The 23,569-nt window shown below is 52.4% G+C and overlaps 2 long non-coding RNA genes across 4 annotated transcripts; one reads left to right on the plus strand and one right to left on the minus strand.

The window, feature by feature from the left end:
• Nucleotides 1-5,699: 5,699 nt before the first annotated feature.
• On the plus strand, nt 5,700-10,780 carry LOC133055667 (uncharacterized). Of its 2 annotated transcripts, XR_009692680.1 has the most exons (5): nt 5,700-5,731; nt 7,733-7,861; nt 9,068-9,152; nt 9,644-9,789; nt 10,396-10,780. It is a non-coding gene; the product is annotated as an uncharacterized LOC133055667 (long non-coding RNA). The 2 variants fall into 2 exon arrangements; XR_009692681.1 differs by lacking the exon at nt 9,068-9,152.
• An 8,004-nt stretch (nt 10,781-18,784) lies between these two features.
• LOC133055668 (uncharacterized) lies at nt 18,785-22,464 on the minus strand. Of its 2 annotated transcripts, XR_009692683.1 has the most exons (4): nt 22,326-22,464; nt 21,589-21,633; nt 20,570-20,655; nt 18,785-20,012 (listed from the first exon to the last, which is right to left on the minus strand). It is a non-coding gene; the product is annotated as an uncharacterized LOC133055668 (long non-coding RNA). The 2 variants fall into 2 exon arrangements; XR_009692682.1 differs by lacking the exon at nt 21,589-21,633.
• Nucleotides 22,465-23,569: the final 1,105 nt, after the last annotated feature.

Raw genomic sequence — 23,569 nt, forward strand, 5'->3', positions numbered from 1 at the left:
ACCTGTGCAGCCATCACCATCATCGCTATTAGAACATTTCCATCACCTCAAAAAGAAACCCCGTGCCCTTTTATCACACTCCACCCCTCGTCCCTAAGTAACCACCTGTCTACCCTCTGTCTCCATAGACTTAGATCTTCTGAATATTTCCTATTCATAAATATAAATATTTCCTATACATAGACTAGTGGTATTTTGTGACTGGCTTCTTATATAGTGTAATGTTGACAAGACTCAATCATGTCCCAGTCCTTCACTCCTTTTTATGGACAAACATTTCATTGGGTGTTCCTCACTTTGCCTCTCCAGTCCGCCATCCATACACATGTGGGTTGTTTCCAACTTTTGGTGATTATGCACAGTGCTGCTTTAAACATCTGTGAACGAGTTGTTGTGTGGACCTGTTTACATTTCTCACACAGGAATATATATGTAGGAAGACTCAATGGACACGAGTTTGAGCAAACTCCAGGAGGTAGTGAAGGACAGGGAAGCCTGGCATGCCACAGTTCATGGGGTCACAAAGAGTCAGACGTGACCTAGCGGCAACAAATGCTACCTATAACACAGGCTCATCATCTGTGCTTAGGACCACAGTTTCTTTTTCCCCTCACTCACAGGTTTGTGGGTCAGTTAGGGTTTGGATGAACTTGGCTCAGTCCGTGCTCCCAGGCTTCACATGGTCCAGTCTGAGCTTCAGGCTAGCACGGCAGCGGCCACTGGGAACACGCACTCACAGACACAGCAGAAGTGCCAAGGTGGAAGGCAGAGACTGCAGGACATTCAATCCTTTGCTGGTGTCATCCTGCTAACAGTCCACTGTGTCAAGTCATGGAGCCACTCCTGGACCCCAGGGATGAAGGGACAACCTCAGCTCATCACAAAGCCACGGCGAGAGGGTGGACGAATGCACCACCCCAGGGGATGAAGACGGAGGGCTGATCATTCAGTCGACTACAAATCTAGCCTTCTTGTACCCACAAGCTGCACATTGTCCTTGGGAGTTTTATTTGTAGGATGAAGGTCTGCAAGGATAACCGTAGACCAGCTAGAACTTGTCTTTTGCTTATAAGTGAAGTTGGGTTTTTGTTTTCAATGTTTGAGAAGCAGTCGCATTTCTTTTCCATGCATCATTTGTTCAAACACTTTTGCCCACTTTTCTGTTTGGTTATTGGTCTTAGTGAGCTGTGTAGAAGCTCATCACTTATCTTGATAAGATTGAAAGATTTTTTTTTCAGGATTACTTGGCAAGTTACCAGCAGTGAGAATATTAGAATCCTTTTCAAATCAGATGTTTAGTTCCTTCACGCATCTGGGCAAGGTCCTGACTTATTAAATATCCTATCATTTTGCCTAAAATTTTCCTAAAATCCTTTTCTTTCTTTCTTTGTAGTTTCGACCTCCAAAAACCCTGGGATGGTGCCAGGGGTGGGATAGGGAGATGGTGATATTGGGAGGACATAGTACAAATACTGAAGGGTTTTTGTAACATTTGGGGTGAAGGGTACTTGGGGTCACAGGCATTACTGCCAAAACAGCTTTGGGAAATAGGGTACAGCCCACAGCAAGAGTCCACGTAGTTCGAAGAGGATGCTGCTGTTGTCCAACCGTGGTCTACCCAGGTTGCTGCTCCTCCTGGAAAGAGATTAAAAGGCAAAAAGATAGGACACTGAAAGATGAACTCCCCAGGTTGGTAGGTGCCCAATATCTTACTGGAGATCAGTGGAGAAATAACTCCAGAAAGAATAAAGAGATGGAGCCAAAGCAAAAACAACACCTAGTTGTGGATGTGACTGGTGATAGAAGCAAGGTCCGATGCTGTAAAGAGCAATATTGCATAGGAACCTGGAATTTTAGGTCCACGAATCAAGGCAAATTGGAAGTGGTCAAACAGGAGATGGCAAGAGTGAACGTCAACATTCTAGGAATCAGCGAACTAAAATGGACTGGAATGGGTGAATTTAATTCAGATGAATTTAATTCAGTAGTATCTACTACTGTGGGCAAGATTCCTTTAGAAGAAATGGAGTAGCCATCATAGTCAACAAAAGAGTCCGAAATGCAGTACTTGATGCAATCTCAAAAACAACAGAATGATCTCCGCTCATTTCCAAGGCAAACCATTCAATATCATAGTAATCCAAATCTATGCCTGACCAGTATTGCTGAAGAAGCTGAACGGTTCTATGAAGAACTACAAGACCTTCTAGAACTAACACCCAGAAAAGATGTCCTTTTCATTATAGGGGACTGGAATGCAAAAGTAGGAAGTCAAGAAACACCTGGAGTAACAGGTAAATCTGGCCTTGGAATACAGAATGAAGCAGGGAAAAGGCTAATAGAGTTTTACCAAGAGAATGCACTGGTCATAGCAAACACCATCTTCCAACAACACAAGAGAAGACTCTACAGATGGACATCACCAGATGGTCAACACTGAAATCAGACTGATTATTTTCTTTGCAGCCAAAGATGGAGAAGCTCTATACAGTCAGCAAAAACAAGACCGGGAGCTGACTGTGGCTCAGATCATGTACTCCTTGTTGCCAAATTCCGACTTAAAGTAGGGAAAACCACTAGACCATTCAGGTATGACCTAAAGCAAATCCCTTATGACTATACAGTGGAAGTGAGAAATAGATTCAAGGGATTAGATCTGATAGAGTGCCTGAAGAACTATGGATGGAGGTTCGTGACATTGTACAGGAGGCAGAGATCAAGACCATCCCCAAGGAAAAGAAATACAAAAAGGTAAAATGGTTGTCTGAGAAAGTCTTACAAATAGCTGTGAATAGAAGAGAAGTGAAAGCAAAGGAGAAAAGGAGAGACATACCCATCTGAATGCAGAGTTCCAGAGAATAGCAAGGAGAGATTAGAAAGCCTTCCTCAGTGATCAATGCAAAGAAATAGAGGAAAACAACAGAATGGGAAAGTCTAGAAATCTCTTCAAGAAAATTAGAGATACCAAGGGAACATTTCATGCAAAGACAGGCACAATAAAGGACAAATACGGTATGGACCTAACAGAAGCAGAAAATATTAAGAAGAGGTGGCAAGAATACACAGAAGAACTGTACAAAAAAGATCTTCATGACCCAGATAATCATGATGGTATCATCACTCACCTAGAGCCAGACATCCTGAAATGTGAAGTCAAGTGGGCCTTAGGAAGCATCACTATGAACAAAGCCAGTGGAGGCGATGGAATTCCAGTTGAGCTATTTTAAATCCTAAAAGATGATGCAGTGAAAGTGCTGCACTGAATATGCCAGCAAATTTGGAAAACTCAGCAGTGGCCACGGGACTGGAAAAGGTCAGTTTTCATTCCAACCCCTAAGAGAGGCAATGCCAAAGAATGCTCAAACTACCCCACAATTGCACTCATCTCACACTCTAGCAAAGTAATACTCAAAATTCTCCAAGCCAGGCTTCAACAGTACATGAACTGTGAACTTCAAAATGTTCAAGCTCGTTTTAGAAAAGGCAGAAGAACCAGAGATCAAATTGCTAACATCCGCTGGATCATTGAAAAAACAAGAGAGTTCCAGAAAAGCATCTATTTCTGCTTTATTGACTATGCCAAAGCCTTTGACTGTGTGGATCTCAATAAACTGTGGAAAATTCTGAAAGAGATGAGAACACCAGACCACTGATCTGCCTCCTGAGAAATCTGTATGGAGGTCAGGAAGCAACAGTTAGAACTGGACATAGTGGAGAAGGAAATGGCAACCCACTCCAGTATTCTTGCCTGGAAAAGTCCATGGACAGAGGAGCCTGGCGGGCTGCAGTCCATGGGGTTACATAACTGAGCATGTGTGCACGAGGGTGGAGGGAGATGGGTTGGTAGCAATAAAGTGGTAGAACTAAAAAAAAAAAAAAGAAGAAGAAGAAGAACTGGACATGGAACAACAGACTGGTTTCAAATAGGAAAAGGAGTATGTCAAGGCTGTATATTGTCACCCTGCTTATTTAACTTACATGCAGAGTACATCATGAGAAACGCTGGGCTGGATGAAGCACAGGCTAGAATCAAGATTGTTGGAAGAAATATTAATAACCTCAGATATGCAGATGACACCACCCTTATGGCAGAAAGCAAAGAACTAAAGAGCCTCTTGATGAAAGTGAAAGAGGAGAGTGAAAAAGTTGGCTTAAAGCTCAACATTCAGAAAACTAAGATCATAGCATCCGGTCCCATCACTTCATGGTAAATAGATGGGGAAACAGTAGCTGACTTTATTTTTGGGGGCTCCAAAATCACTGCAGATGGTGACTGCAGCCATGAAATTAAAAAACGCTAATTCCTTGGAAGGAAAGTTATGACCAACCTAGACAGCATATTAAAAAGCAGAGCCATTACTTTGCCAACAAAGGTCTGTCTAGTCAACGCTATGGTTTTTCCAGTAGTCATGAATGGATGAGAGTTGGACTATAAAGAAAGCTGAGCACCAAAGAATTGATGCTTTTGAACTGTGGTGTTGGTGAAGACTCTTGAGAGTCCCTTGGACTGCAAGGAGATCCAACAGTCAGTCCTAAAAGGAGATCAGTTCTGGGTGTTCATTGGAGGGACTGATGTTGAAGCTGAAACTCCAGTACTTTGGCCACCTGATGCGGAGAGCTGACTCATTTGAAAAGACCCTGATGCTGGGAAAGATTGAAGGCAGGAGGAGAAGGGGACAACAGAGGATGGGATGGTTGGATGGCATCACTGACTCAATGGACACGAGTTTGGGTAAACTACAAGAGTTGGTGGGAGGCCTGGTGTGCTGCAGTCCATGGGGTCGCAGAGAGTCAGACACGACTGAGCGCCTGAACTGAACTGATTTAGGGGAGGACACAGTACAAATACTGAAGGGTTTTTGTAACATTTGGGGTGAAGGGTACTTGGGGTCACAGGCATTACTGCCAAAACAGCTTTGGGAAATGCAGTACAATCCACAGCAAGAGTCCACATAGTCGGAAGAGGACGCTGCTGTTGTCCAACCCGCGGTCTGCGCAGATCGCTGCAGCGGCTCCTGGAAAGAGATTTAATTTGAAAGTAAACAGCCTGATTTCTTTTTTAACATGCTTTGAGCTGCTAGAATGTGAAGGTGCTGTGCAAATAATTGCATCATGACTACGTTATTCACGGGGTCCCATTCATTTCTTAAAATCACCGGGGAACCCCTGCCGCGCAAAATACCTGCAAACGGTGCCTCAGGCCCCGCCGGCCCCTCGGCAGCTCTGCCGCCCCCGCGGCTCCGCACCCACGTCCCGACTCTAGAGCCGCGCTCCTAGCGCGCCCTCGGGGAGCGCCTGGCACAGGGCCTGTCACACGGACTCCCCAGGCTTCGTTTGCGATGTTTTGGGGCCATCCGTGCCTGAATTTAAGGGCGTCACCGAACTCCCCGGCCCAGACTTCCCTCTTAACCCCCATCTCTGCACGGGGGGGCTCGAGCCTGGGGCGCAGGCTCCACCTGGAACCCCGTCACTGGAGAGCCCGCGCGCAGACACCCTGGCACCTGCCGGGGCTGCCGGCACCCCTTCACCCGCCCTGGATACCAGAGGGGCCGCGCAGACTCGCTCCTGCTGGCGCGGGCGGGGAGGACCCACAGCCACGCGCGGGGCTGCTTTCCGCGGGCCAGCCCCGCACGCCCGGCTCCGGGAGCGCGGGCAGAGTCTTCCCGGGCGCGCTCGACCGTCAGCGCGCATGCGCGCCCGCGGGCTTCCAGGGCCTTCCAGGGCCTTCCAGGTGAGGCCCGGGCTCCGCGGGGCCCGGGCGCGCGCTCGGGCCCCCAGGAGGCTGTGGGCGTCGCAGACCCCGCCCGGCGCGGGAGGGGCGCGGGGGCTGCGGGCGCGGCACCCCCCGGGGTTCAGACCTGGACGCAAGCGGAGGGCGAAGGTCGCCCGCACGAGCCTCCCGGCGCGCGCGTGTCCGGCCCCGGGCTTCGCGCGCCTCCGGGGGCCAGAGCGGCGCTGGCCCAGTCCCCGGGCGTCGTCCTCCGCCCAGCCCCCGGCGCAGACGCCTTCCCGGAGTCCCGCGTCCGCTTCCAGTCCCTCGGCGGGCGGCCCCGTGCCCTCCCCGGGCTCCGCAGCCCCCGCTCTGGCCCCCGGGCCGCGGCATGCGCCGCTGCCCGGCGTTCCCCGCCCCGGGCCGCTTAAGCCTTCGGTTTCTGCCCTGGCGACGACCTTGGGATGAAAGTCCCCTCCACGCCCGTGGCCTGGGGGCTTCCCTGAGGACGCCCCTTCCCGTGCCATGGTCACCGCGAGCCCGGGATCCCGCGGCCTGGGGCGGAGCAGGCCCTGGGATCGGGGAAGGAGGGAAGGTGCTCTCCCGGTGGCCGGGAGGACGGTGTGCCGGCCGGGTGCGGAGTCCGCTCAGCGCGCGCCGCCCACCACCTTCCCACTCCTTCTGTGTCCACCTGACCCTCCGCGGACCGGAACCCTGCTAGAGAGGGGACATGCGTCCTCCAGATGCCCAGTATTCGGACGCCGAAGACATGAAATGCCAGTTCTGTTTGTTTAAATTGGTTTTCCTCTAGATCTTGGTTTCTTTGCCAAGTATAAAAAATAATTCCAGACGCTTTACAAATGATCTGATTGTTAGAATATTGATTTTTTTGTTTTTAAAGTTCCTCAGAGGAAAAGCAATACTTTGTTATAGAGGCCAGTGGGGAAACAGAAATCCACTTGCGGGAACCGCTGCTTTCCCGGGCGCAGCGAGCAGAGGCCATGCGAGCCACGTCTCCTGCGCGGTAATGAGGTGTCCCCTCCACTTTGGCGGTGGCGAGTTCTCACCTCTCTGGGCCTGGTCAGCGCGGCTCAGATCGTTGGGACTCATCAGCACCACGAGGGGCCACCTCTGGTGGGGATCAGAGTCTGTGCTCAGCGGTGTTGGTTTCCAGACAAAGCTGTGAACCTTTCTGCTAGAGGTTTGTCCTAATCTGCAGTTAAAGAGAGCAGTTCATGTTCAAAGCCTTTTTCACGTGATGTGAGAAGGCGGAACTCCCAAGTGGGCACTGAGCTCAAACTGCAGACCTCCAGCACCGGAAACCGCTGGTGGCTGCAGGGTCTGCTGGGTGCCCAGTCCTCTGGGCCCCTCGGGGCCTGGTGCTCACACCCAGGACACGCGTGGTTTACCTTGCCGGCTTACTTTGCAGACTCTAAGGCACACAGCGGCGGGCTCACTGGGTCCTAGGATTGCCACTCCACATGTGTCTGAAGCTTTTTGTGAGGTCTCCTGTGACCTGTTGAATTTCGCCTGGTGGCAGACAGATGGTCCTTATGCTGGAGGTGGATCCCAGGCCGGTCACTTACCATTGACAAAGTGTGTGTGTAGCGGGTGTGACCGAGCAGCAAATGCATTTGAGTCGGGCCTCTTTGGAGAAACCAGGCATCCCCACAGCGCACACGTCCATGTTCAGAACTGCAGCAGCGTCCTTCTCCTCTGAGTTAATTGGGTCGATGCAGGTATCATGTCCTACGTAATCCTAGCCAAGTTCCCCAGGCTCCTTGGCGTCCTGTCGCCGGGGCAGAAGTGTCTGGAAGGAGCTTTATATAAAGTAGCTCTTGTGCCTGGAAGAATTGCCCTGGATAGGAGGTGTGAATGAAAACCACACTGTGCGACCACGGGGTCTCTTGCTGCGAGAAACTATTGAGGTTAGCATCGTGGCAGTGGTGGTGGTTTAGTCATTGCCATACCCTACTCGTGGGACCCCGTGGACAGCAGCCCACCGGGTGCCTCTGTCCACAGGGTTTCCCAGGCAAAGATACTGGCTGCCGTTTCCACTCCAGGGGATCTTCCCGACTCAGGGATAGAACCATAGAACCTCTTGCATTGCAGGCGGATTCTTTACTGATTGAGCCACCAGGAAAGCCTGAGGTAAGCTTTATATTTTTCAAAAACTGATTTAAAGTGTCGTAGTAAAAATACTCTCCTGGCCTTTGCTTTTGTAACTTAACACGGTTTGACACTCTTTCTTTTAAAGTGCCACACAGATCCCAGCATGTACTTGACAGAATCGCTTACTAACTAACCTCCTGGGACGGTAGTTGCTGACCCCCTGTCACCCCGTCTGGAAGCGTGTCCCCTGCTGCTCTCAGCCTGTCCTGCATTTTCTTGAGCCACCTCTCCTGCCGGAGGCCCGCCGGACCCTCCAGGCCAGGGAGATACCAGCAACCTGGGCTGGCTGAGGAAGGGCGCCCCAGAGCTGAGTGGCGAAGTTCTCGGGCAGAATTAGAATCCAGGCAGATCCTGACAGCCTGAGATCCAGGGAGTTGACATTTAATCCGGATAAATATAGGGTCTTAGGCACTGGTGTTAAAATAGAGAAAACATGCAGAGGTGTCATTTGAGAGGCCTTTGAGGCACTATAAATGTAGCTCTGAAACTGTCCTGGACTGAGCTAGTCCTCGAATTCCCAGTGAGTTCCAAGAGAGACCTCAGGATCATCGTTCTTCACGGGCCCTTGTTTGCAGCGCTCCCTCTAGCCTAGGAGGAGCCTTGCCGATGAGTGTGAACCGTGAAGTGTGTGCTCCTGAGCCGCACGTGGTGTTGCCTGCCGGGAACAAGGACCTTCTCTGCTGTTTCTTGTTTCACACCTGTGTGCGCGGCCCTGGGTCCTCAGGGGGCGAGCCTGGTGGGGAGATGGACGCGGAGGGGCAGGCCCAGCCGGCAGCCTGGGCTTGAGCCCTTGGGGCGCCTCTCTCTCTGACACCAGCAGCGGGTGGGTGTCCGCAGCCACCTGCAGGCCGCCGCCTGTGGGTGGGGCAGCCTCAGGCCCCTCAGATGAGTTTCTTTCACGTTTTCCTCAGTGTCAGATTTGAATTCGGGCTTGTTTCATCACAGACCTAGAGAACCCAGAGGATCGTTAAGACTGTGTTGTCTGCTTCCAGTAGCTCTGATAGGGTGTTAGGGTCTGAGAATCCGGGTCCATGGTAATCTTGCCGCGTCTGCGGACTCTTGTCTCGGCTCCTGGGTGCAGCTCGGGGTGTCTGGTGTTTGGGGGAGGGCGCTGTGTTTAGGGTCCGTGCTGCAGCGTGGAGGGTCTCCTGTCACGTGGTGGCGGCCGCCCCTGTCTGTTTGCAGAGACGGCAGGGTCTGGCCGGCCGGGAACCCCCGTGTGGCTCTGGTCCTCGTGCTCCCGCCTCGTTCCTGGGCCCAGGGCTCTCAGGTGAGGAAACGCCTCTTTATCTGTGAGGCCTTTTCCCTGTTCCATGAACGTGGTGTGAGCTCCTACCTGAGGGACTGGACCCAGCACTCGCTGCTTTCTGAGACCCTCCGGGGCTCCAGAGATTAAGCAGACATTCCTGACGGTGTCTGGAGCTGAAACCACAGTGTCGTTGTCTTAACCAAACACTGATCCCCAAACTAAGAAACAGTGATCATTTAGAAAACCCAGGCCCCAGGGCTGAGTATCCGTCTGTCTTCACACCCTTGTACAGAGTCTGTGACTCCGTGTCACAGCCCAAGAACCCCGGCGTTTCTGAGGAAGCCCTGCTCGGCCCTCAGCGCTCCTGCGGTGTCTGTGGGGCGGGCGGGCGGTGGATGGCGCCCCCTGGTGGTCACGTCGAGGACCTGGTCTCACCTGAGGTTGATTCCCCAAGAGCTCTGGACCTTGTTTTGTTCTTTCCGTTTTGTGACGCTAGGTATTTTGTGCCACAGGTTATTTTTAGCCTGTCCTCTGACCGGGATTCCAGCTGGATGACGTTTCCCGCTGGAGAGGGTGGGTGGAGGTGCTGGAGCCCTGCCCCGTCCTGGACTTGCACTTGCAGCCCGACCTCTGTTTCGGCTTTGACCACGTTACTCAGGTCAGCCCCCTCATGCTCAGTGGCCAGCTGAGCACTCGTCAGTCAGTTTAGCAACTCGTGGAGCCCCGGCTACCCCTGGGGCCCCTCTGTTCCTGTGTGGGTCACCCCCGCTCCCCGCCCCACCAGCCCCAGCAGCTTTCTGCCCTTGCAGAGCTGCCTTTTCTGGGCGTTTCAGACAAATGCACTCGTGTAGTATACACCTTTTATGTCTGGCCCCCTTCACGGAACAGGGGCGTCTGAGGCTCAGGAGTCGATTCCTTTTTGTTGTTGGATTAAAGTTTACAGCTGCAGACCGCATCTTCTCCACTCTCCAGTTTGTGGACATTTGGGCTGGCTCCAGTTTGGCAGTGTTAGGAATATTGCAGCTATGACCACTTGCTTCTTGCAAACCTTACTGCATTTTCCTTGGGTGAAAGGAATGGAATTGCTGGGTCCCATGGTAAAGTTGTTTCACTTTTGAAGAAACTATCAGACTGTTTTCCAAAGTGGCTGTACCTTTTTATGTTCCCACTAGCAATGTGTGAGGGTCAGTACTTGATATTGTCTTTTTATTATAGCAGCTCCGATGATTGTGAACTAATACCTTATTACGGGTTTCATTTGCAGTTTTCTAACGCCCAGTGTTGCTAGCTTTGCCTGGTGGCTCAGCAGTAAAGAATCTGTCTGCCAAGCAGAAGTGAGTTCAATCCCTGGTCAGGAAGATCCCCTGAAGAAGGAAATGGCAACCCACTCCAGTCTTCTTACTTGGAGAATCCCATGGACAGAGGAGCCTGGTGGGCTATAGTCCATGGGGTCACAAAGAGTTGGAAATGACTGAGCGACTAAACAAGTGTCTTTTCACATGGTTATTAGTGCTGCGTTCATATATCTTCTTGGAGAAGAGTCTGTTAAGCCTTTTGCCCATTTCTTGCTTGTCTAATTCAATGTTAAGGGTTCTTTGTATATTCTGGATATGAGCTGTTTATCAGCTATGCGATTTACATATATTTTCTCCCAGTCTGTAACTTGTCTTTCCATTGTCCTAATGGTATATTTTGAAGGGCTAGAGTTTTAATTTTGATAAAATCCATCTTATCAATTTTTTTCTTTTAATGGATCGTGTTTCTGGAGTGCTGTCTAAGACTTAGCCTAAGAGCGCTAGCCTAACCCCAGGTCATGGTGATTTTCTTTTTTTTTTTTGGTCATGGTGATTTTCTGCACTTTTTCTCTCGTGGTTTGGAGTTTTAACTCTTACATTTAGGTGTGTAGTCCATTTTGAGTTAGCTTTTGTATATGGTGCAAGATAAGGGTGTAAGGTTTTTCTTCCTTTCCTTCTCCCCCCAGAGAAGTGCGTGTATATGCTGACTTGTCCCAGCACCATTTGCTGAAACGACCATCCTTCCCCATTGAGTTGTCTTAGTGAACTAAGTGAGTGTGAACACTCACTTCTGGGCTTTTAGCTCTAGTCCTTCGATCGGTGTGCTCAGCCTCATGCCGACGACTGACTGACTTTATGGCAAGTTTGAAATCAGATGGTGCTGGCATTCCAACGGCATTTTTCAAAACAGTCTTTGAAACTAGGTCCTTTGAATTTCCACATAAATTTTAGAATCAATTTGTCACCTTTATGAACAGCCTACTGGGAGACTGATATGGACTGAGCTGAATTTGTCAATCAAGTTAGCAAGAATTGTCATCTTGTCAATACTGAGTTTCTGGACACGTGACACGGAACGTCTTTCTATTTATTTTCTGTGATGTCTTGCAATCTCAATGCACAAATCCCGAAATTCTTTTGTTAAATTTGCTTTTTATTATCTTTTTACATTATTTTGTCCTGGATTGTTTTATTAATTTCATGTTAGATTGTTTGTTGCTAGTGTATTGAAATATAATTTGTACATATTTATTTGTATTCTGTGAACTTGCTAAACTCATTTATTAGTTCTTAGAGCATTTAGTGGATTTCTTTTGAGTTTTGATACACGGTCTCCTGGTTTACTGCATGTAGACAGTTTTACGTGCAGTTCCTCATCTGGATTCGGTGCAGTTTGTATGTTTGTTTGTTTCAACACTGCATCGACTGGAAAACCAGGACAGTGTTGAACAGACGTGGCGAGAACAAGAACACACATCCTTGACTTGTTTCTGATCTTTGGGGAAGGATTTCATCTTCACCATCAAATATGATGTTGGCTATGCATTTGGGTAGATGAGCTCTTTATTTAGGCAAGGAAGTTACCATATATTTTGTTTAGAGTTTTTATCATGAGAAAGTGTCGGATTTTGTCAATTGCTTTTCCTGCATTTGTTGAGATGGTACCATGGTTTTTGTCTTTTATTACTGTGAGGTATTCTGTGAATTGATTTCTTAAATTATTTGTTTATTATTTATTTTTGGCTGCCTCGGGCTGTAGTTTGGCTCAGGCTCAGGAGTTGTGGTGGGCTGGATTAGCTGCAACACATGGGCTCCTAGTTCCCCAGCCAGGGATCAAACCCACGTCCCCTGCATCAGAAGGCGGATGCACAGCCCCTGGACTCCCAGGCATGTCCCGTGAGCTGATGTTTGGTGCTGAGCAGTCTCGCATTCCTGTGCTGGATCCCTGTTGGTCCTGATAATGGTTTTATGTGCTGCTAGACTTGATTCAGTAATAGTTTAGGGATATTGTCAGTTTGCATTTATGGCAGTTGGTTTGTGGTTTCTTTTCTTGTGTTGTCTTTGTTTGATTTTATAATTAGGTTCGTATTGGCATTACAGAATGAGATAGGAAGTGGTTCCTCCTATTCTCTGAAAATGTTTGTGAAAGAGTTGTTATTTATAACTGAATACACAACTTCCTGGATTATCTGGTAGAATCCTACAGTGAAAGCCGTCTGGGCTTGGGCTTGTCTTTGTGTTGGGTTGGCCAAAGAGGTCCTTTGGTTTTTAAGTAAAAATAAAAGACAGATTTTTCATAGTCACCAACAACCTTATTGAACAGTGTATTCAACATTTTGTTCCACTATCTCCTGCCATTTTTCAGGCCACTTCATAATTCCATCTTCCCAAACCTTTTTAATTTTTTGAGCAAAGAACTGTTCCATGTGCCTTTAACAGTCCTTTCACAGGGAACTGAAATTTTTTCCATTAAGAGAATTTTGTAGGGACTTCCCTGGCTGTCTAGTGGCTTAGACTGCGCACTCACAGTGCAGGGGCCTGGGTTCGATCCTGGTCAGGGAACTAGACCGCACATGCCCCAACTAAAGATCCCATGTGCTGCACCTAAGATGTGGCACTGTCAAATACAGAAAGAAAGATTTTTGAAAATTTTTTTTAAAGAGAATTTTGTAAAGACCAAAATAAGTGGAATTCCAAAGGTGCTATGTCTGGTGACTATGGCGGATGAATCAGAACTTCCCAGCCAAGCTGTAACAGTTTTTGCCTGATCATCAGAGAAACATGTGGTCCTGTGTTTTCCTGATGGAAAATTATGTTTTCTGTTGGCTGATTCCGGACACTTTTGTTCAGCGTTCAGTGGTCTGACTGGGAGCAGTACTTGTTGGAATTAATCACTTGGTTTTCCAGAAAGAGCTCATAAGAGAGGGCTCCCTTCCACTCCCACCATATGCACAACATCACCTTCGTCCCTGGTGGCTCAGTGGTGAAGAATCCACCTGCCAATGCAGGAGACATGGATTCAGTCCCTGGACCAGGAAGGTTCCTGGAGTGAGAAGGGGCGCCCTACTCCACTGCTCTCTGCCAACCACTCTGACATGTTGGATCAGCACAGCACCTTCCCCAACACTGCACAAATCTGTGTGTGTTTCAGTTGCATTTTTACCTTTCTTGAAATAATAGAGCATAATATGCAGAAAATGTAGTTTTTTTCCTTCCATCTTCAATATTAAAATAGCTACACAAAAATTTACCAGTAGTGATAAGTTTTTTTTTTTTTCTTAATGCACGCTGCTATGACAGCTATCACGGTACAGTATAACACACTTGTCTCGAATGAAATGAAAGACAAGCGCCACTAAAGCCATCTTACTGGGAAACCAAATGAACTTTTTGGCCAACCCAATAAAAAACTTTTAATTAAAAAAATAAAAATTTAAAAAGAGAAAATGGGGAGATCAGTATTTATGTGATTTGGTAAAAGGGTACATGCAACCAAAGCACCCAGCTGCGTAGAAGGTCACTGCTATTCAGGAGAACACATTATCTTAGTTAATGGTGTGTTAGCGCTTTTCTAATTACAGGGTTATAACTATTCAGCTGAAGCTGAAACTCCAATATTTTGGCCACCTGATGTGAAGAACTGACTCATTGGAAAAGACCCTGATGCTGGGCAAGGTTGAAGGCAGGAGAAGGGGATGACAGAGGATGAGATGGTCAGGTGGCATCACCTACTCGATGGACATGAATCTGAGTAAGCTCCAGGAGTTGGTGATGGACAGGGAGGCCTGGCATGCTGCAGTCCCTGGGGTCGCAAAGATTTGGACAGGACTGAGCGACTGAACTGAACTGAACTGAACTAAACTGAAATGATAGGAAGGGGCTTCCCTGGAGGCTCAGTGGTAAAGAATCCACCTGCTGAACAGGAGAGACAGGCTCCATCCGTGGTCAGGAGATCCTCGGGAAGGACATGGCAACCCACTCCAGTCTTCTTACCTGGAGTATTCCGTGGACAGAGGTGCCTGGCAGGCTACAGTCCATGGAATTGCAGAGTCAGACATGATTTAACAACTGAAACAGCAACAAGTATGAGACAAGGCAATAAACATTCATAAAAACTTTCTCCTGAAAATGTCTAAGTCTCTTGGGGGCCGGTTCTGCCAGTTTTCCCAGGGCACAAAGTGCCTCGTCCAGATACTTGCCCTGAATTCCATTCGGGCGCACCGGCTACTTGGGTAGCTGACTTGATTCTTGTGTAGAACTGCCTGATGGGCCGCGTTCTCTGCGTGACAGCCCTTCCCTTCAGTCTGAATTTCGAGCATGGTTTGGGAGGTGTTTCGTGACCATTTTGTCCCATGATGCAATGAATGCACATTCCCAGGTAGGGGGCCAGGGTTTCCTTGACAGGCCACTCAAGCTGCTATCCCTAGACAGGGCCCTGTAACCAGCAGTTGCCCAGGGCAACAAGAGAAGCCACGCAGTGAGAAGCCGGTGCACCGCGACTAGAGAACACCTGAGCTCAGCAACAAAGACCCGCACGGCAGGAGAAAAACAAACAGCAGGAGCCTTGTAAAATAGGCAGCAACGCCTGTGGGGACCTCAACAAGGTCACGAGTATTTAGCTGAGGATTCCGTTAGGTGTGCCCCAGTGTCTCCCCGGGTCATCTGAGCAGGAGACGCTCTGTTGACTTCGTCCCTGAAGCCCACCAAAGACGTGTGCACGTACACGGCCCATGGGGCCATCTCCACCCGTTCAGGACTGAGAAAGGAACGCTGTCTCCTGAGCAGTTCCATCTGGCGCCAGGAGAGGAAAAGTGGATCTTGACGGCTGAGCAGGTGATTCTGCTTCAGGGAGTCTGGTTGGTGCGTCAGCCAGAAGCACAGGGCACAGCTGGGGGGCGGGCATGATTGCCCAGCGGGCACCTGCACTGGGGGCCGCCGGGATGGGGGGTGACAGCGCACAGGGTGGGTTCTGGCACAGGTCTCGGCCTGCAGGTGCTAGCCCCGGGCCACTCACCCACGTAGCTGCCGTCCGCAGGGAACAGGCCGGGGCGGGGGCCATGGTCTGCAAGGGAGGGGCCTGTGTCCCTTCGTTCTCACCCTCAGCCCCCTCCTGGTCTGGCGCAGGCCCAGACAGTGGCGGTCCCTCGAAGGGGGACTCCCCCCTTCTGTTGGCCCAGCCAGACCCACCGTCCCCCAGGTTCACTCCCATCTCCTCCGTGGCCTCCCCGACCCTTGCATCATGTCTCGGATCCTCCGCCTGTGGTTTCTCCCAGGCATGTCAAGGATGGCACCTGCCCACGCAATGTCCTAACGGGCACGGGCTGGCCCCTCGTGCCCCGCCCGCCCTTCCTCCAGTCCTCCCGACTGTCTCCTGTCCCCAGCGTGACCTTGAATGGCTCGAGCCTTTGCCACAGTCGACTGTCTTGCGGTCACGGGGTCCAGCCCAAGTGGGTCCAGGAGAGCAGAGCTTGGGAAGGGGGCTGGGCGGGGTGCCCTGGAGCCCAGAGCAGGGCGGGACCGGCCGTCCCCAGGGGGCCTGGTGCAGTGTCTTGCTGCTCTTGGTGAGAATTGGATCAGCGAGCGGCTGAGCCTCCAACAGAGACCCCCACGCTGTCAGACGCAGGGTCATCCGCGCGTCAGCCTGTGGACTTCGGGCTCACTCAGCCGGGTAGTTTGGGGGCTCGCTGCCCTTCCCGCCCTCCTGTAGGCCCCTTCCTCCTCCTTCTCTGTGACCTCACCTCCAGCCTCGCTGCACCATCCCTCCTCACTTTAAAGTCATTGTCAGAGGTGCTGTTCAGTTGCTCGGTCATGTCCAACTCTTCACCACCCCATGGATTGTGGCACGCCAGGCTTCCCTGTCCTTCACCATCTCCCTGAGTTTACTCAAACTCATGTCCATTGACTCCGTGATGCCATCCAACCATCTCATCCTCTGTTGTCCCCTTCTCCTCCCACCTTTAATCTTTCCCAGCATCGGGGTCTTTTCCAATAAGTCAGTTCTTCGCATCAGGTGGCCAAAGTAGTGGAGTTTCAGCTTCAGCATCAGTCCTTCTAATGAATATTCAGGACTGATTTCCTTCAGGATTGACTGGTTTGATCTCCTTGCAGTCCAGGGTCTTCTCCAGTGAAGAGTCTTCTCCAACACCACAGTTCAAAAGCATCAATTCTTCAGCACTCACGTTTTTTATGGTCCAACTCTCACATCTGTACATGACCAATGGAAAAAACATAGCTTTGACATTTATGGACCTTTGTCAGCAACGTGATGTTTCTGGCTTTTAGTATGCCATCTAGGTTTGTCATAGCGTTCCTTCCAAGGAGCAAGTGTCATTTAATTTCATGGCTGCAGTCACCATCCACAGTGAATTTGTCCAAGAAAATAAAATCTGTCACTGCTTCCACTTTTTCCACTTATATTTGCTATGAAATGATGGGACTGGATGCCATGATTTTAGTGTTTGTTTTTTATTTTAGTTTTTTTGAATGTTGAGTTTGAAACCAGCTTTTTCACTCTTCTCTTTCATGCTCATCAAGAGGCTCTTTAGTTCCTCTTCACTTTCTGCCATTAGAGTGATATCATCTGCGTATCTGAGGTTATTGATATTTCTCCCAGCAATCTTGATTCCAGTTTGTGATTCATCCAGCCTGGCATTTCGCATGATGTACTCTGCATATAAGTTAAATAAGCAGGGTGACACTATACAGCTTTATCACACTGTTTTCCCAATTTTGAAACAGTTGTTCCAGTGTCCGGTTCTAACTATTGCTTCTTGACCTGCATACAGATTTCTCAGGAGACAAGTAAGGTGGTCTGATATTCCCATCTCTTGAAGAATTTTTCAGTTTGTTGTGATCCATACAGTCAGGTTTTACTGTAGTCAGTGAAGCAGATGTCTTTCTGGAATTCTGTTGCTTTTTCCATGATCCAACAAATGTTGGCAATTTGATCTGCCTTTTCTAAACCTAGCTTGTACCTCTGGAAGTTCTTGGTTCATATACTATTAAAGCCTGACTTGGAGAATTTTGAGCATTACTTTACTAGCATGTGTGATGAGTGCAATTGTGTGGTAGTCTGAACATTCTTCGACATTGCCCTTCTTTGGGATTGGAATGAAAACTGACCCTTTCCAGTCCTGTGGCCACTGCTGAGTTTTCCAAATTTGCTGGTATATTGAATGCAGCACTTTCACAGCATCATCTTTTAGGATATGATATAGCTCAGTTGGAATTCCTTCACCTGCACTAGCTTTGTTCGTAGTGATGCTTCCTAAGGCCCAGTTGACTTCACACTCCAGTATGGCTGGTTCTAGGTGAGTGACCACAGCATCATGTTTATCTGGGTCAAGAATCTGGCTGCTGATGCAGGAGAGGCAGGAGACTCAGGTTTGATCGCTGGATTGGGAAGATCCCCTGGAGGAGGAAATGGCAACTCATCCCAGTATGATTGTGTGAAAACCTCCATGGACAGAGAATCTGGTGGACTACAGCCCATGGGGTTGCAAAGAGTCGGACAGGACTGAGCGTGCACACGTGTTTGGTATCCAGTAGTTCAGTATCAGAGACTCTCTGTCAAACAGACTCTGGTCCTTCCACATCCTGAATCCTGCTGTAAGGGTCTAAGTGTCAGGTGTGGTTCGTAGGCCAGAAAGGCCCCCGCGGCCTGTGTGGCTGTGTTTAGGGCTGTGTGTGTGTGAACTTGGAAGTGCTGCACGGGATATCACGGACAGTGAGCTTCTACTTGGGTGGGCTCGCACACCCGGCCTGAATCCTGCCCTCCGGTGCTGGGGTGCCCAGGGCAGTCTGTCCTGCCTCCGGCCGGCCTCCTCAAGTGGGTGTCTGCCTGTGGACACTTGGCAGGAAGGGCGCTGCGAGGTGGTCCCGACTGTGTGCCGCCTCCCCGCACACGCCGGCCCTTCCCGGACCCGCAGGGCCCTGCGTCCTCGTGGCTTTTCTGTGACCGACAGCCTCACAGGCGTGGTTTTCTGTGCAGGCAGACGGGATCCTGCAGGCCTGTCACTGGAAAACGTGAAATGAAGGTGAAATGTGCAGAGTGCATCAGTGAGCCCAGAGTGAGCAGAGAAGCCTGAGATTAGAAACAACGGCCCGGGGAAGGAGGAGGGACAAACCCTGAGGACCCGGGCCTGCGGGACGTGGAGGGGGTGCCCCTGTCAGCCCGGGGGTGAGCACAGCTGTGATGGCCCCGGCCAGCCCTGTGCCCGCCTGGTGCCAGGCGTGGGGACAGAGGCCCTGGCAAGCCTGCCTTCGCGTGGCTTTTAGCAAAAAGTCATGTCTAAAAAAATCCTTCAGTTAAGGTTTCAGTTTATTTTTTTTAATTAATTTACTTATCCTTGGCTGCTCTGGGTCTTCACTGCCATGCGTGGCCTTGCTCTAGTTGTGATGAGTAGGGAGCCCTTTCTAGTTGTGAGTGCAGGCAACTCTCTAGTCGTGGTGATTGGAGGCTCCTCTCTGGTCGCGGCCCATGGCCTTCTCATTGCGATGCTTCTCTCCACGGCCCCGGCTCTACACACGGGCTCAGTAGTTGGGGCACACGGGCTGAGCTCCCCCGTGGCACCAGGGATCAGGTCGGTGTCCCCGGCATTGCACGGTGGATCCTCAACCACTGGACCCCCAGGGACGTCTGAGGACTTCCATTTAAAACGGTTGCTGACAGGCAGTGCCCTCTCCCCTCTGATTTCTGCGAGAGGTGAACACACATCCTGTTCGGGAGAACCTACGCAGCAAGGCTTCGAGGGAATCTGACGGAAAACGTTGCAGCAAGTGATGAGCCATCGTGAAAACATGACAGAACGTGTAAGGAAGTGAGATCCCCAGTTGTAAGAGCCAGACGTGCCCTGGCAGACCGCGGGATGGGTCAGAGGGCACAGAGCAGAGAATCACAGAGAGGGCCACCCCAGCTTTTAAAAGGGCGGAGTTCTTGATAAAGCACTCAAGATACTTTATGTTTGTATAAAGGCTGTTCACTAAGAGCTCAGACTTTTAGACTTGACCTCTGGGCCCTGCCAGATGTGGCTGCTGGGACTGCGGCCGGTTCCTCAGGAGGCAGGAGGCCGGGTCCTCAGCCGGGTCGTTGTAGACTGAGGAGTAGATGTGATGAGACCAGATACGGCTGCTGGCCGGGGAACTCCTCTATCGGTTAAGCGGCTCCAGGCATTGTCTTCATAGCAGGGAACTTATCAGCAGGCGGAGGCTTCCCAGGTGGCTCAGTGGTGAAGAATCCGCCCGCCGATGCCGGAGATAAGGGTTCGATCTCCGGGTTGGGAAGCTCCCCTGGAGGAGGGCATGGCGTCCACTCCAGGACTCTTGCCTGGAGAACCCCGTGGACAGAGGAGCCTGGCGGGCTGCAGTCCACAGGGTCGCACAGAGTCGGACAGGATGGAACACGTGTGCATCAGTGTACATGTGATGCCCACGCGTGAAGCAGTGTCTGAGGTGGTGTCACCTCACTGGCGTCTGTGCTGAGCACGCAGGCGGGTCGTGGAGCCCTCTGCCCAGGATCCTGCGTGTCGGAAACGCTTGAGAAGACGTGCAGCGACTTTGCATCAGTGAACGTCTGAAGCCTTGTGTACTAGAACGTGAAAACCAAGCATCCGGTCAATAGCAAGACTTTAGTTAAAACAGTGTAGGTGTCCGGAGTCCACCTGCTCTGCTGTCCAGAATGAACAGAGGAAGGACGACAGCATGGCCCTATCTGTGTGTGTGTGTGTGTGTGTGTGTGAGCATGTGTGTGTGTGTGTGCATGTGCCCCGTGTGTGTGTACACATGCGTGCCCACAAGGGTCCCCAGGGTGCTGGTGACACCTCATGCAGAAAACATGAGCAGAGACCATGCCTTTTCCGTGTGTTTCCTGCCTCTAGGGCAGGGAGTGGGGAGGCTGTGCTGGTGGGGGGCTCTCCAGGTCACCCCGAGACGGGCACCCCAGTGGCTCCATGGGGGCCTTTGGAGCAGAAGCCTCCTCCTGCCCAGGGACAAGGGGCTCCAGGCTCTTGCATCTTCCCACGTGTGGAAAAGTGCTAGCCAAATTCCCTAACTTGGTTATCTGGTTTTCTTTAAATCACAATGATCTTTGGACGTTCAGCTTCCCTGCCCTTCATTATAGACTCTAACCTGGCTCCCTGTCCTCACCTGCTCGCAGGAGCTCTCTCAGGGTTTCTTGGGATGCCGTCTCCAGACTTGAAATCCTAAACATTTCCGCAGAATAAAACACAGCTCTAAAAAAAGAGAGAGAGGACAAGGGGCTCTTTCTTGGCTTCCTGCCGGCGTGTCTGTGGGTGGCTGGGCCGGGGCACAAGCACGTTCAGATCATCGTCAGCGCAGACCCTGCGCCCGGCCCCACCCACCAACCGGACCTGCGGGTCAGCGGGGGCCTCCGACCCCCAGCCTTGTGCGGCCCCAGCATCTGCTTCTCCAGGATCCGCGTGGGACAGTGCCAAAGCAAGTGGTCCCTGTGCGGGGACCTGGCCCGGAGCCGGTGGGGCCCAGCTGGCTGGGATGCTCCAAGGCCCGGCCCTCCACCTCTGGTGGCGCTCTGCCCTGGGGATGTCTCCACGTAGGCGTCCAGTCCCCCTCTGGCCAGAGCCCATGTTGCTGGGTGTGGAGCCAGCACCTCAGCGCTGCAGGCATGGGGGTCGTGTGGCTGACAGGTAGCTGAGCCAGCCTGCGCCCCGTCGCCGGCCAGGCCTGGGCTTTTGAGGTGCCTTCCCTTCTCTCAGCTCCTTGGACCTTCAGGAGCCCGGTCGGTGCCCAGGGGGCCACCCTGGGGACCACCTTTGGGCGACGTGCTGAGACCACTGGGTTGGTGATGACAACCACAGCCACCCCCGCGGGACCCTAGGGAAGGGGGCCGCGGCCAAGTCCAGGAGGGGGACCCGGGCCCTTGGGGAGGGTGGGGCCTTCCCACGGGTGCTGCGCTCGGACTCAGCGTTGGACAGTTGGCCGGGAGACGCAGTGGTGTGCGTGCCTGGCGTGATGGGCCTGCACGGGGCTGTGATCACGGGGGCGGCCTGGTCCAGGCAGCCTGGGGAGGGGGCTGTTGGGCAGTGTTCCCCGTGGACCCCGAGCCCCAGCCTCCCCCCAGCAACGGGGGCACAAGTCTGGAGGGGCCTTAAAGAGTCGCAGGGCTCAGGGCCTGTGCAGGTGGATACCACCGAGAGATCCGGTGAGAGGCGCTTTCCTGCCGTGCAGAAGTCCTAGAAACAAATAGTAAAGCAACCAGGGAGGGTGTTTAAGCCACCCTGAGGCTGGTATGTGAAACACTTGTCGTTCAGCAAACGTTCCAGCCCCTACTGTGTGGCGGGCTTTATTCCAGACAGTGGCTATCAGTGGGTAAAACAGAAAAGCCTCTTGGGTCAAATCTGCATTCGGTGATGTTGGCAGACAGGGGGCAGTGTTTGGAGGGGGTGACGTGTGCAGGGTAGGGACCAGAGTGCTTCGCAGGGCGGGACTGTCAAGGTAACTCCTGGAGAAATCCAGGGGTCAGGACCAAGGGACGTGGGAGGGAAGGACTTGCCCAGTGTTCCGAGAGGGGTCACTGCAGCAGGACGCTGCTTGTGCGGGGCCAGAGGTGAGGGCCTGGTGCTGATCTTGGTGGCGGGGGAGGGGCGGCCATCCCCGTGTGCACGTGGATGGGCGGTGGGGTGACCGGAGCCCAGGTGGACTGTTTGCTCTGGGGCTTGAACATCAGGAACAGGGTTATCACCAGTGATTGTGGAGACTAAAGGGGAACCGGCTGGAAAGCAGGACAGGAGCTGGTCTGGGACGAGCTGAAGGGCCCCAACAAGAAGGCCAGGCCCCCCCATCGCCAGTGGCGACCCAGGCCCTGGGCCTCCCACCTGGTGAAGCTACAGCCCCTGGGAAGAAACCACCCCCCATGCCAGCTCACCTGGGGTGCCGTGGGCGCAGCTCCCATGGAGGAAGGGCAGGGCTGGCTCTGCTCTGGCTGGCCAGCTCCCTCCCAGACCTGGGCACACGCCGGACACGTGAGTCTTCTCACCCTGTGCATGTGTGGGATCCCAGACACACAGTTGCTGTTGGCCAGAGAACACGGTGTGTGTCCACTCAGCCACACCTCACCCCGTTCTCCCCCGCCCCAGATGACTGGTCTCAGGAGGGGTGGGCGGCCTGGGCTGGCTGAAGGCGGGCAGTGCTGCACTCATGACCCCTGGTCAAAGGCCACTGCTCCGGAGCCCTGGTGGCCTAGTGTCCGCTTGAAGGCCCAAGACCACAGCGGAGGCTGGGGTTCATCAGGCCGCAAGCCCATCTCTGCCTGGTTACAGACGTCATGGTGGGTACCCCGGGCGCCCATCCTCCGCTCTCCCTCTCGCGTGAGCCGCATGCCCCTGCGTGCCCCTGGCATGCACACACAACCTGTCAAACAGGCACTCAGCATTTCCCCCCTCTTCACAGATGAGAAGCCTGAGGCCCCACCCCACTTCTGCGTGGTAGGTGGCAACTGGTAGCCCCTAGCCCCCTGTCCAGGGGGTGGGGGTGGGAATGGGAGGAGAGTGGGGAAGCTGTTGGCTCTGCGTTCCCCTAGCTGGGCTCCAGGTGGGGCAGGCCTCCCGCTGTGGAAGGGTCAGTGCTCCAGGGTTGCTGGGCCGGCACCGCCTTCGCTGTCGCTGACCCTTGTGCCCGGCAGCTGCCCAGCTGCAAGTGTGCATATTCCAGCCCCTCGTGCAGCAAGGCTTCACTGGTCTTGCTCTGGACAGCTGCCTGGACAACGTGCCCTCAAGCAGAGAGGGTGGTTGTGTCCCCTGCACAGAGGCTGCAGGAGGGACCCCGGCCAGCAGTGTGGGCAGGCAGCCTGCGAGCCTCAGGCCTCCCCCTGCGTCTCCTCCCTGCCCGGCACGAAGGTCAGCCTGTTTTGTACTATTTTGATGGGCACGCCTGGACCCAGCGGGCTCAGCTCAGTCTGTGCCTGGGGGGCGGGGGCGCTCCACAACAAGGCCCGTGTCCCTGCGGCTTCTGTGTGCTCAGGACTGGCCTGACACCCTGCTCCTTGGGCCCCTGGCCGCTCGGGGGCAGCAGGAGCTCTGCTCACCACCCGGGCCTCTCTCTCGCCTCCGCTGACCGCAGGCCCGCTGCGGGCCCTGCCTGCCGGCCCCCCGCTGGCTCCCGGGCTCAGCT

The sequence above is a fragment of the Dama dama genome, chromosome 5, assembly GCF_033118175.1.
Source record: "Dama dama isolate Ldn47 chromosome 5, ASM3311817v1, whole genome shotgun sequence".
Lineage (NCBI taxonomy): Eukaryota > Metazoa > Chordata > Mammalia > Artiodactyla > Cervidae > Dama > Dama dama.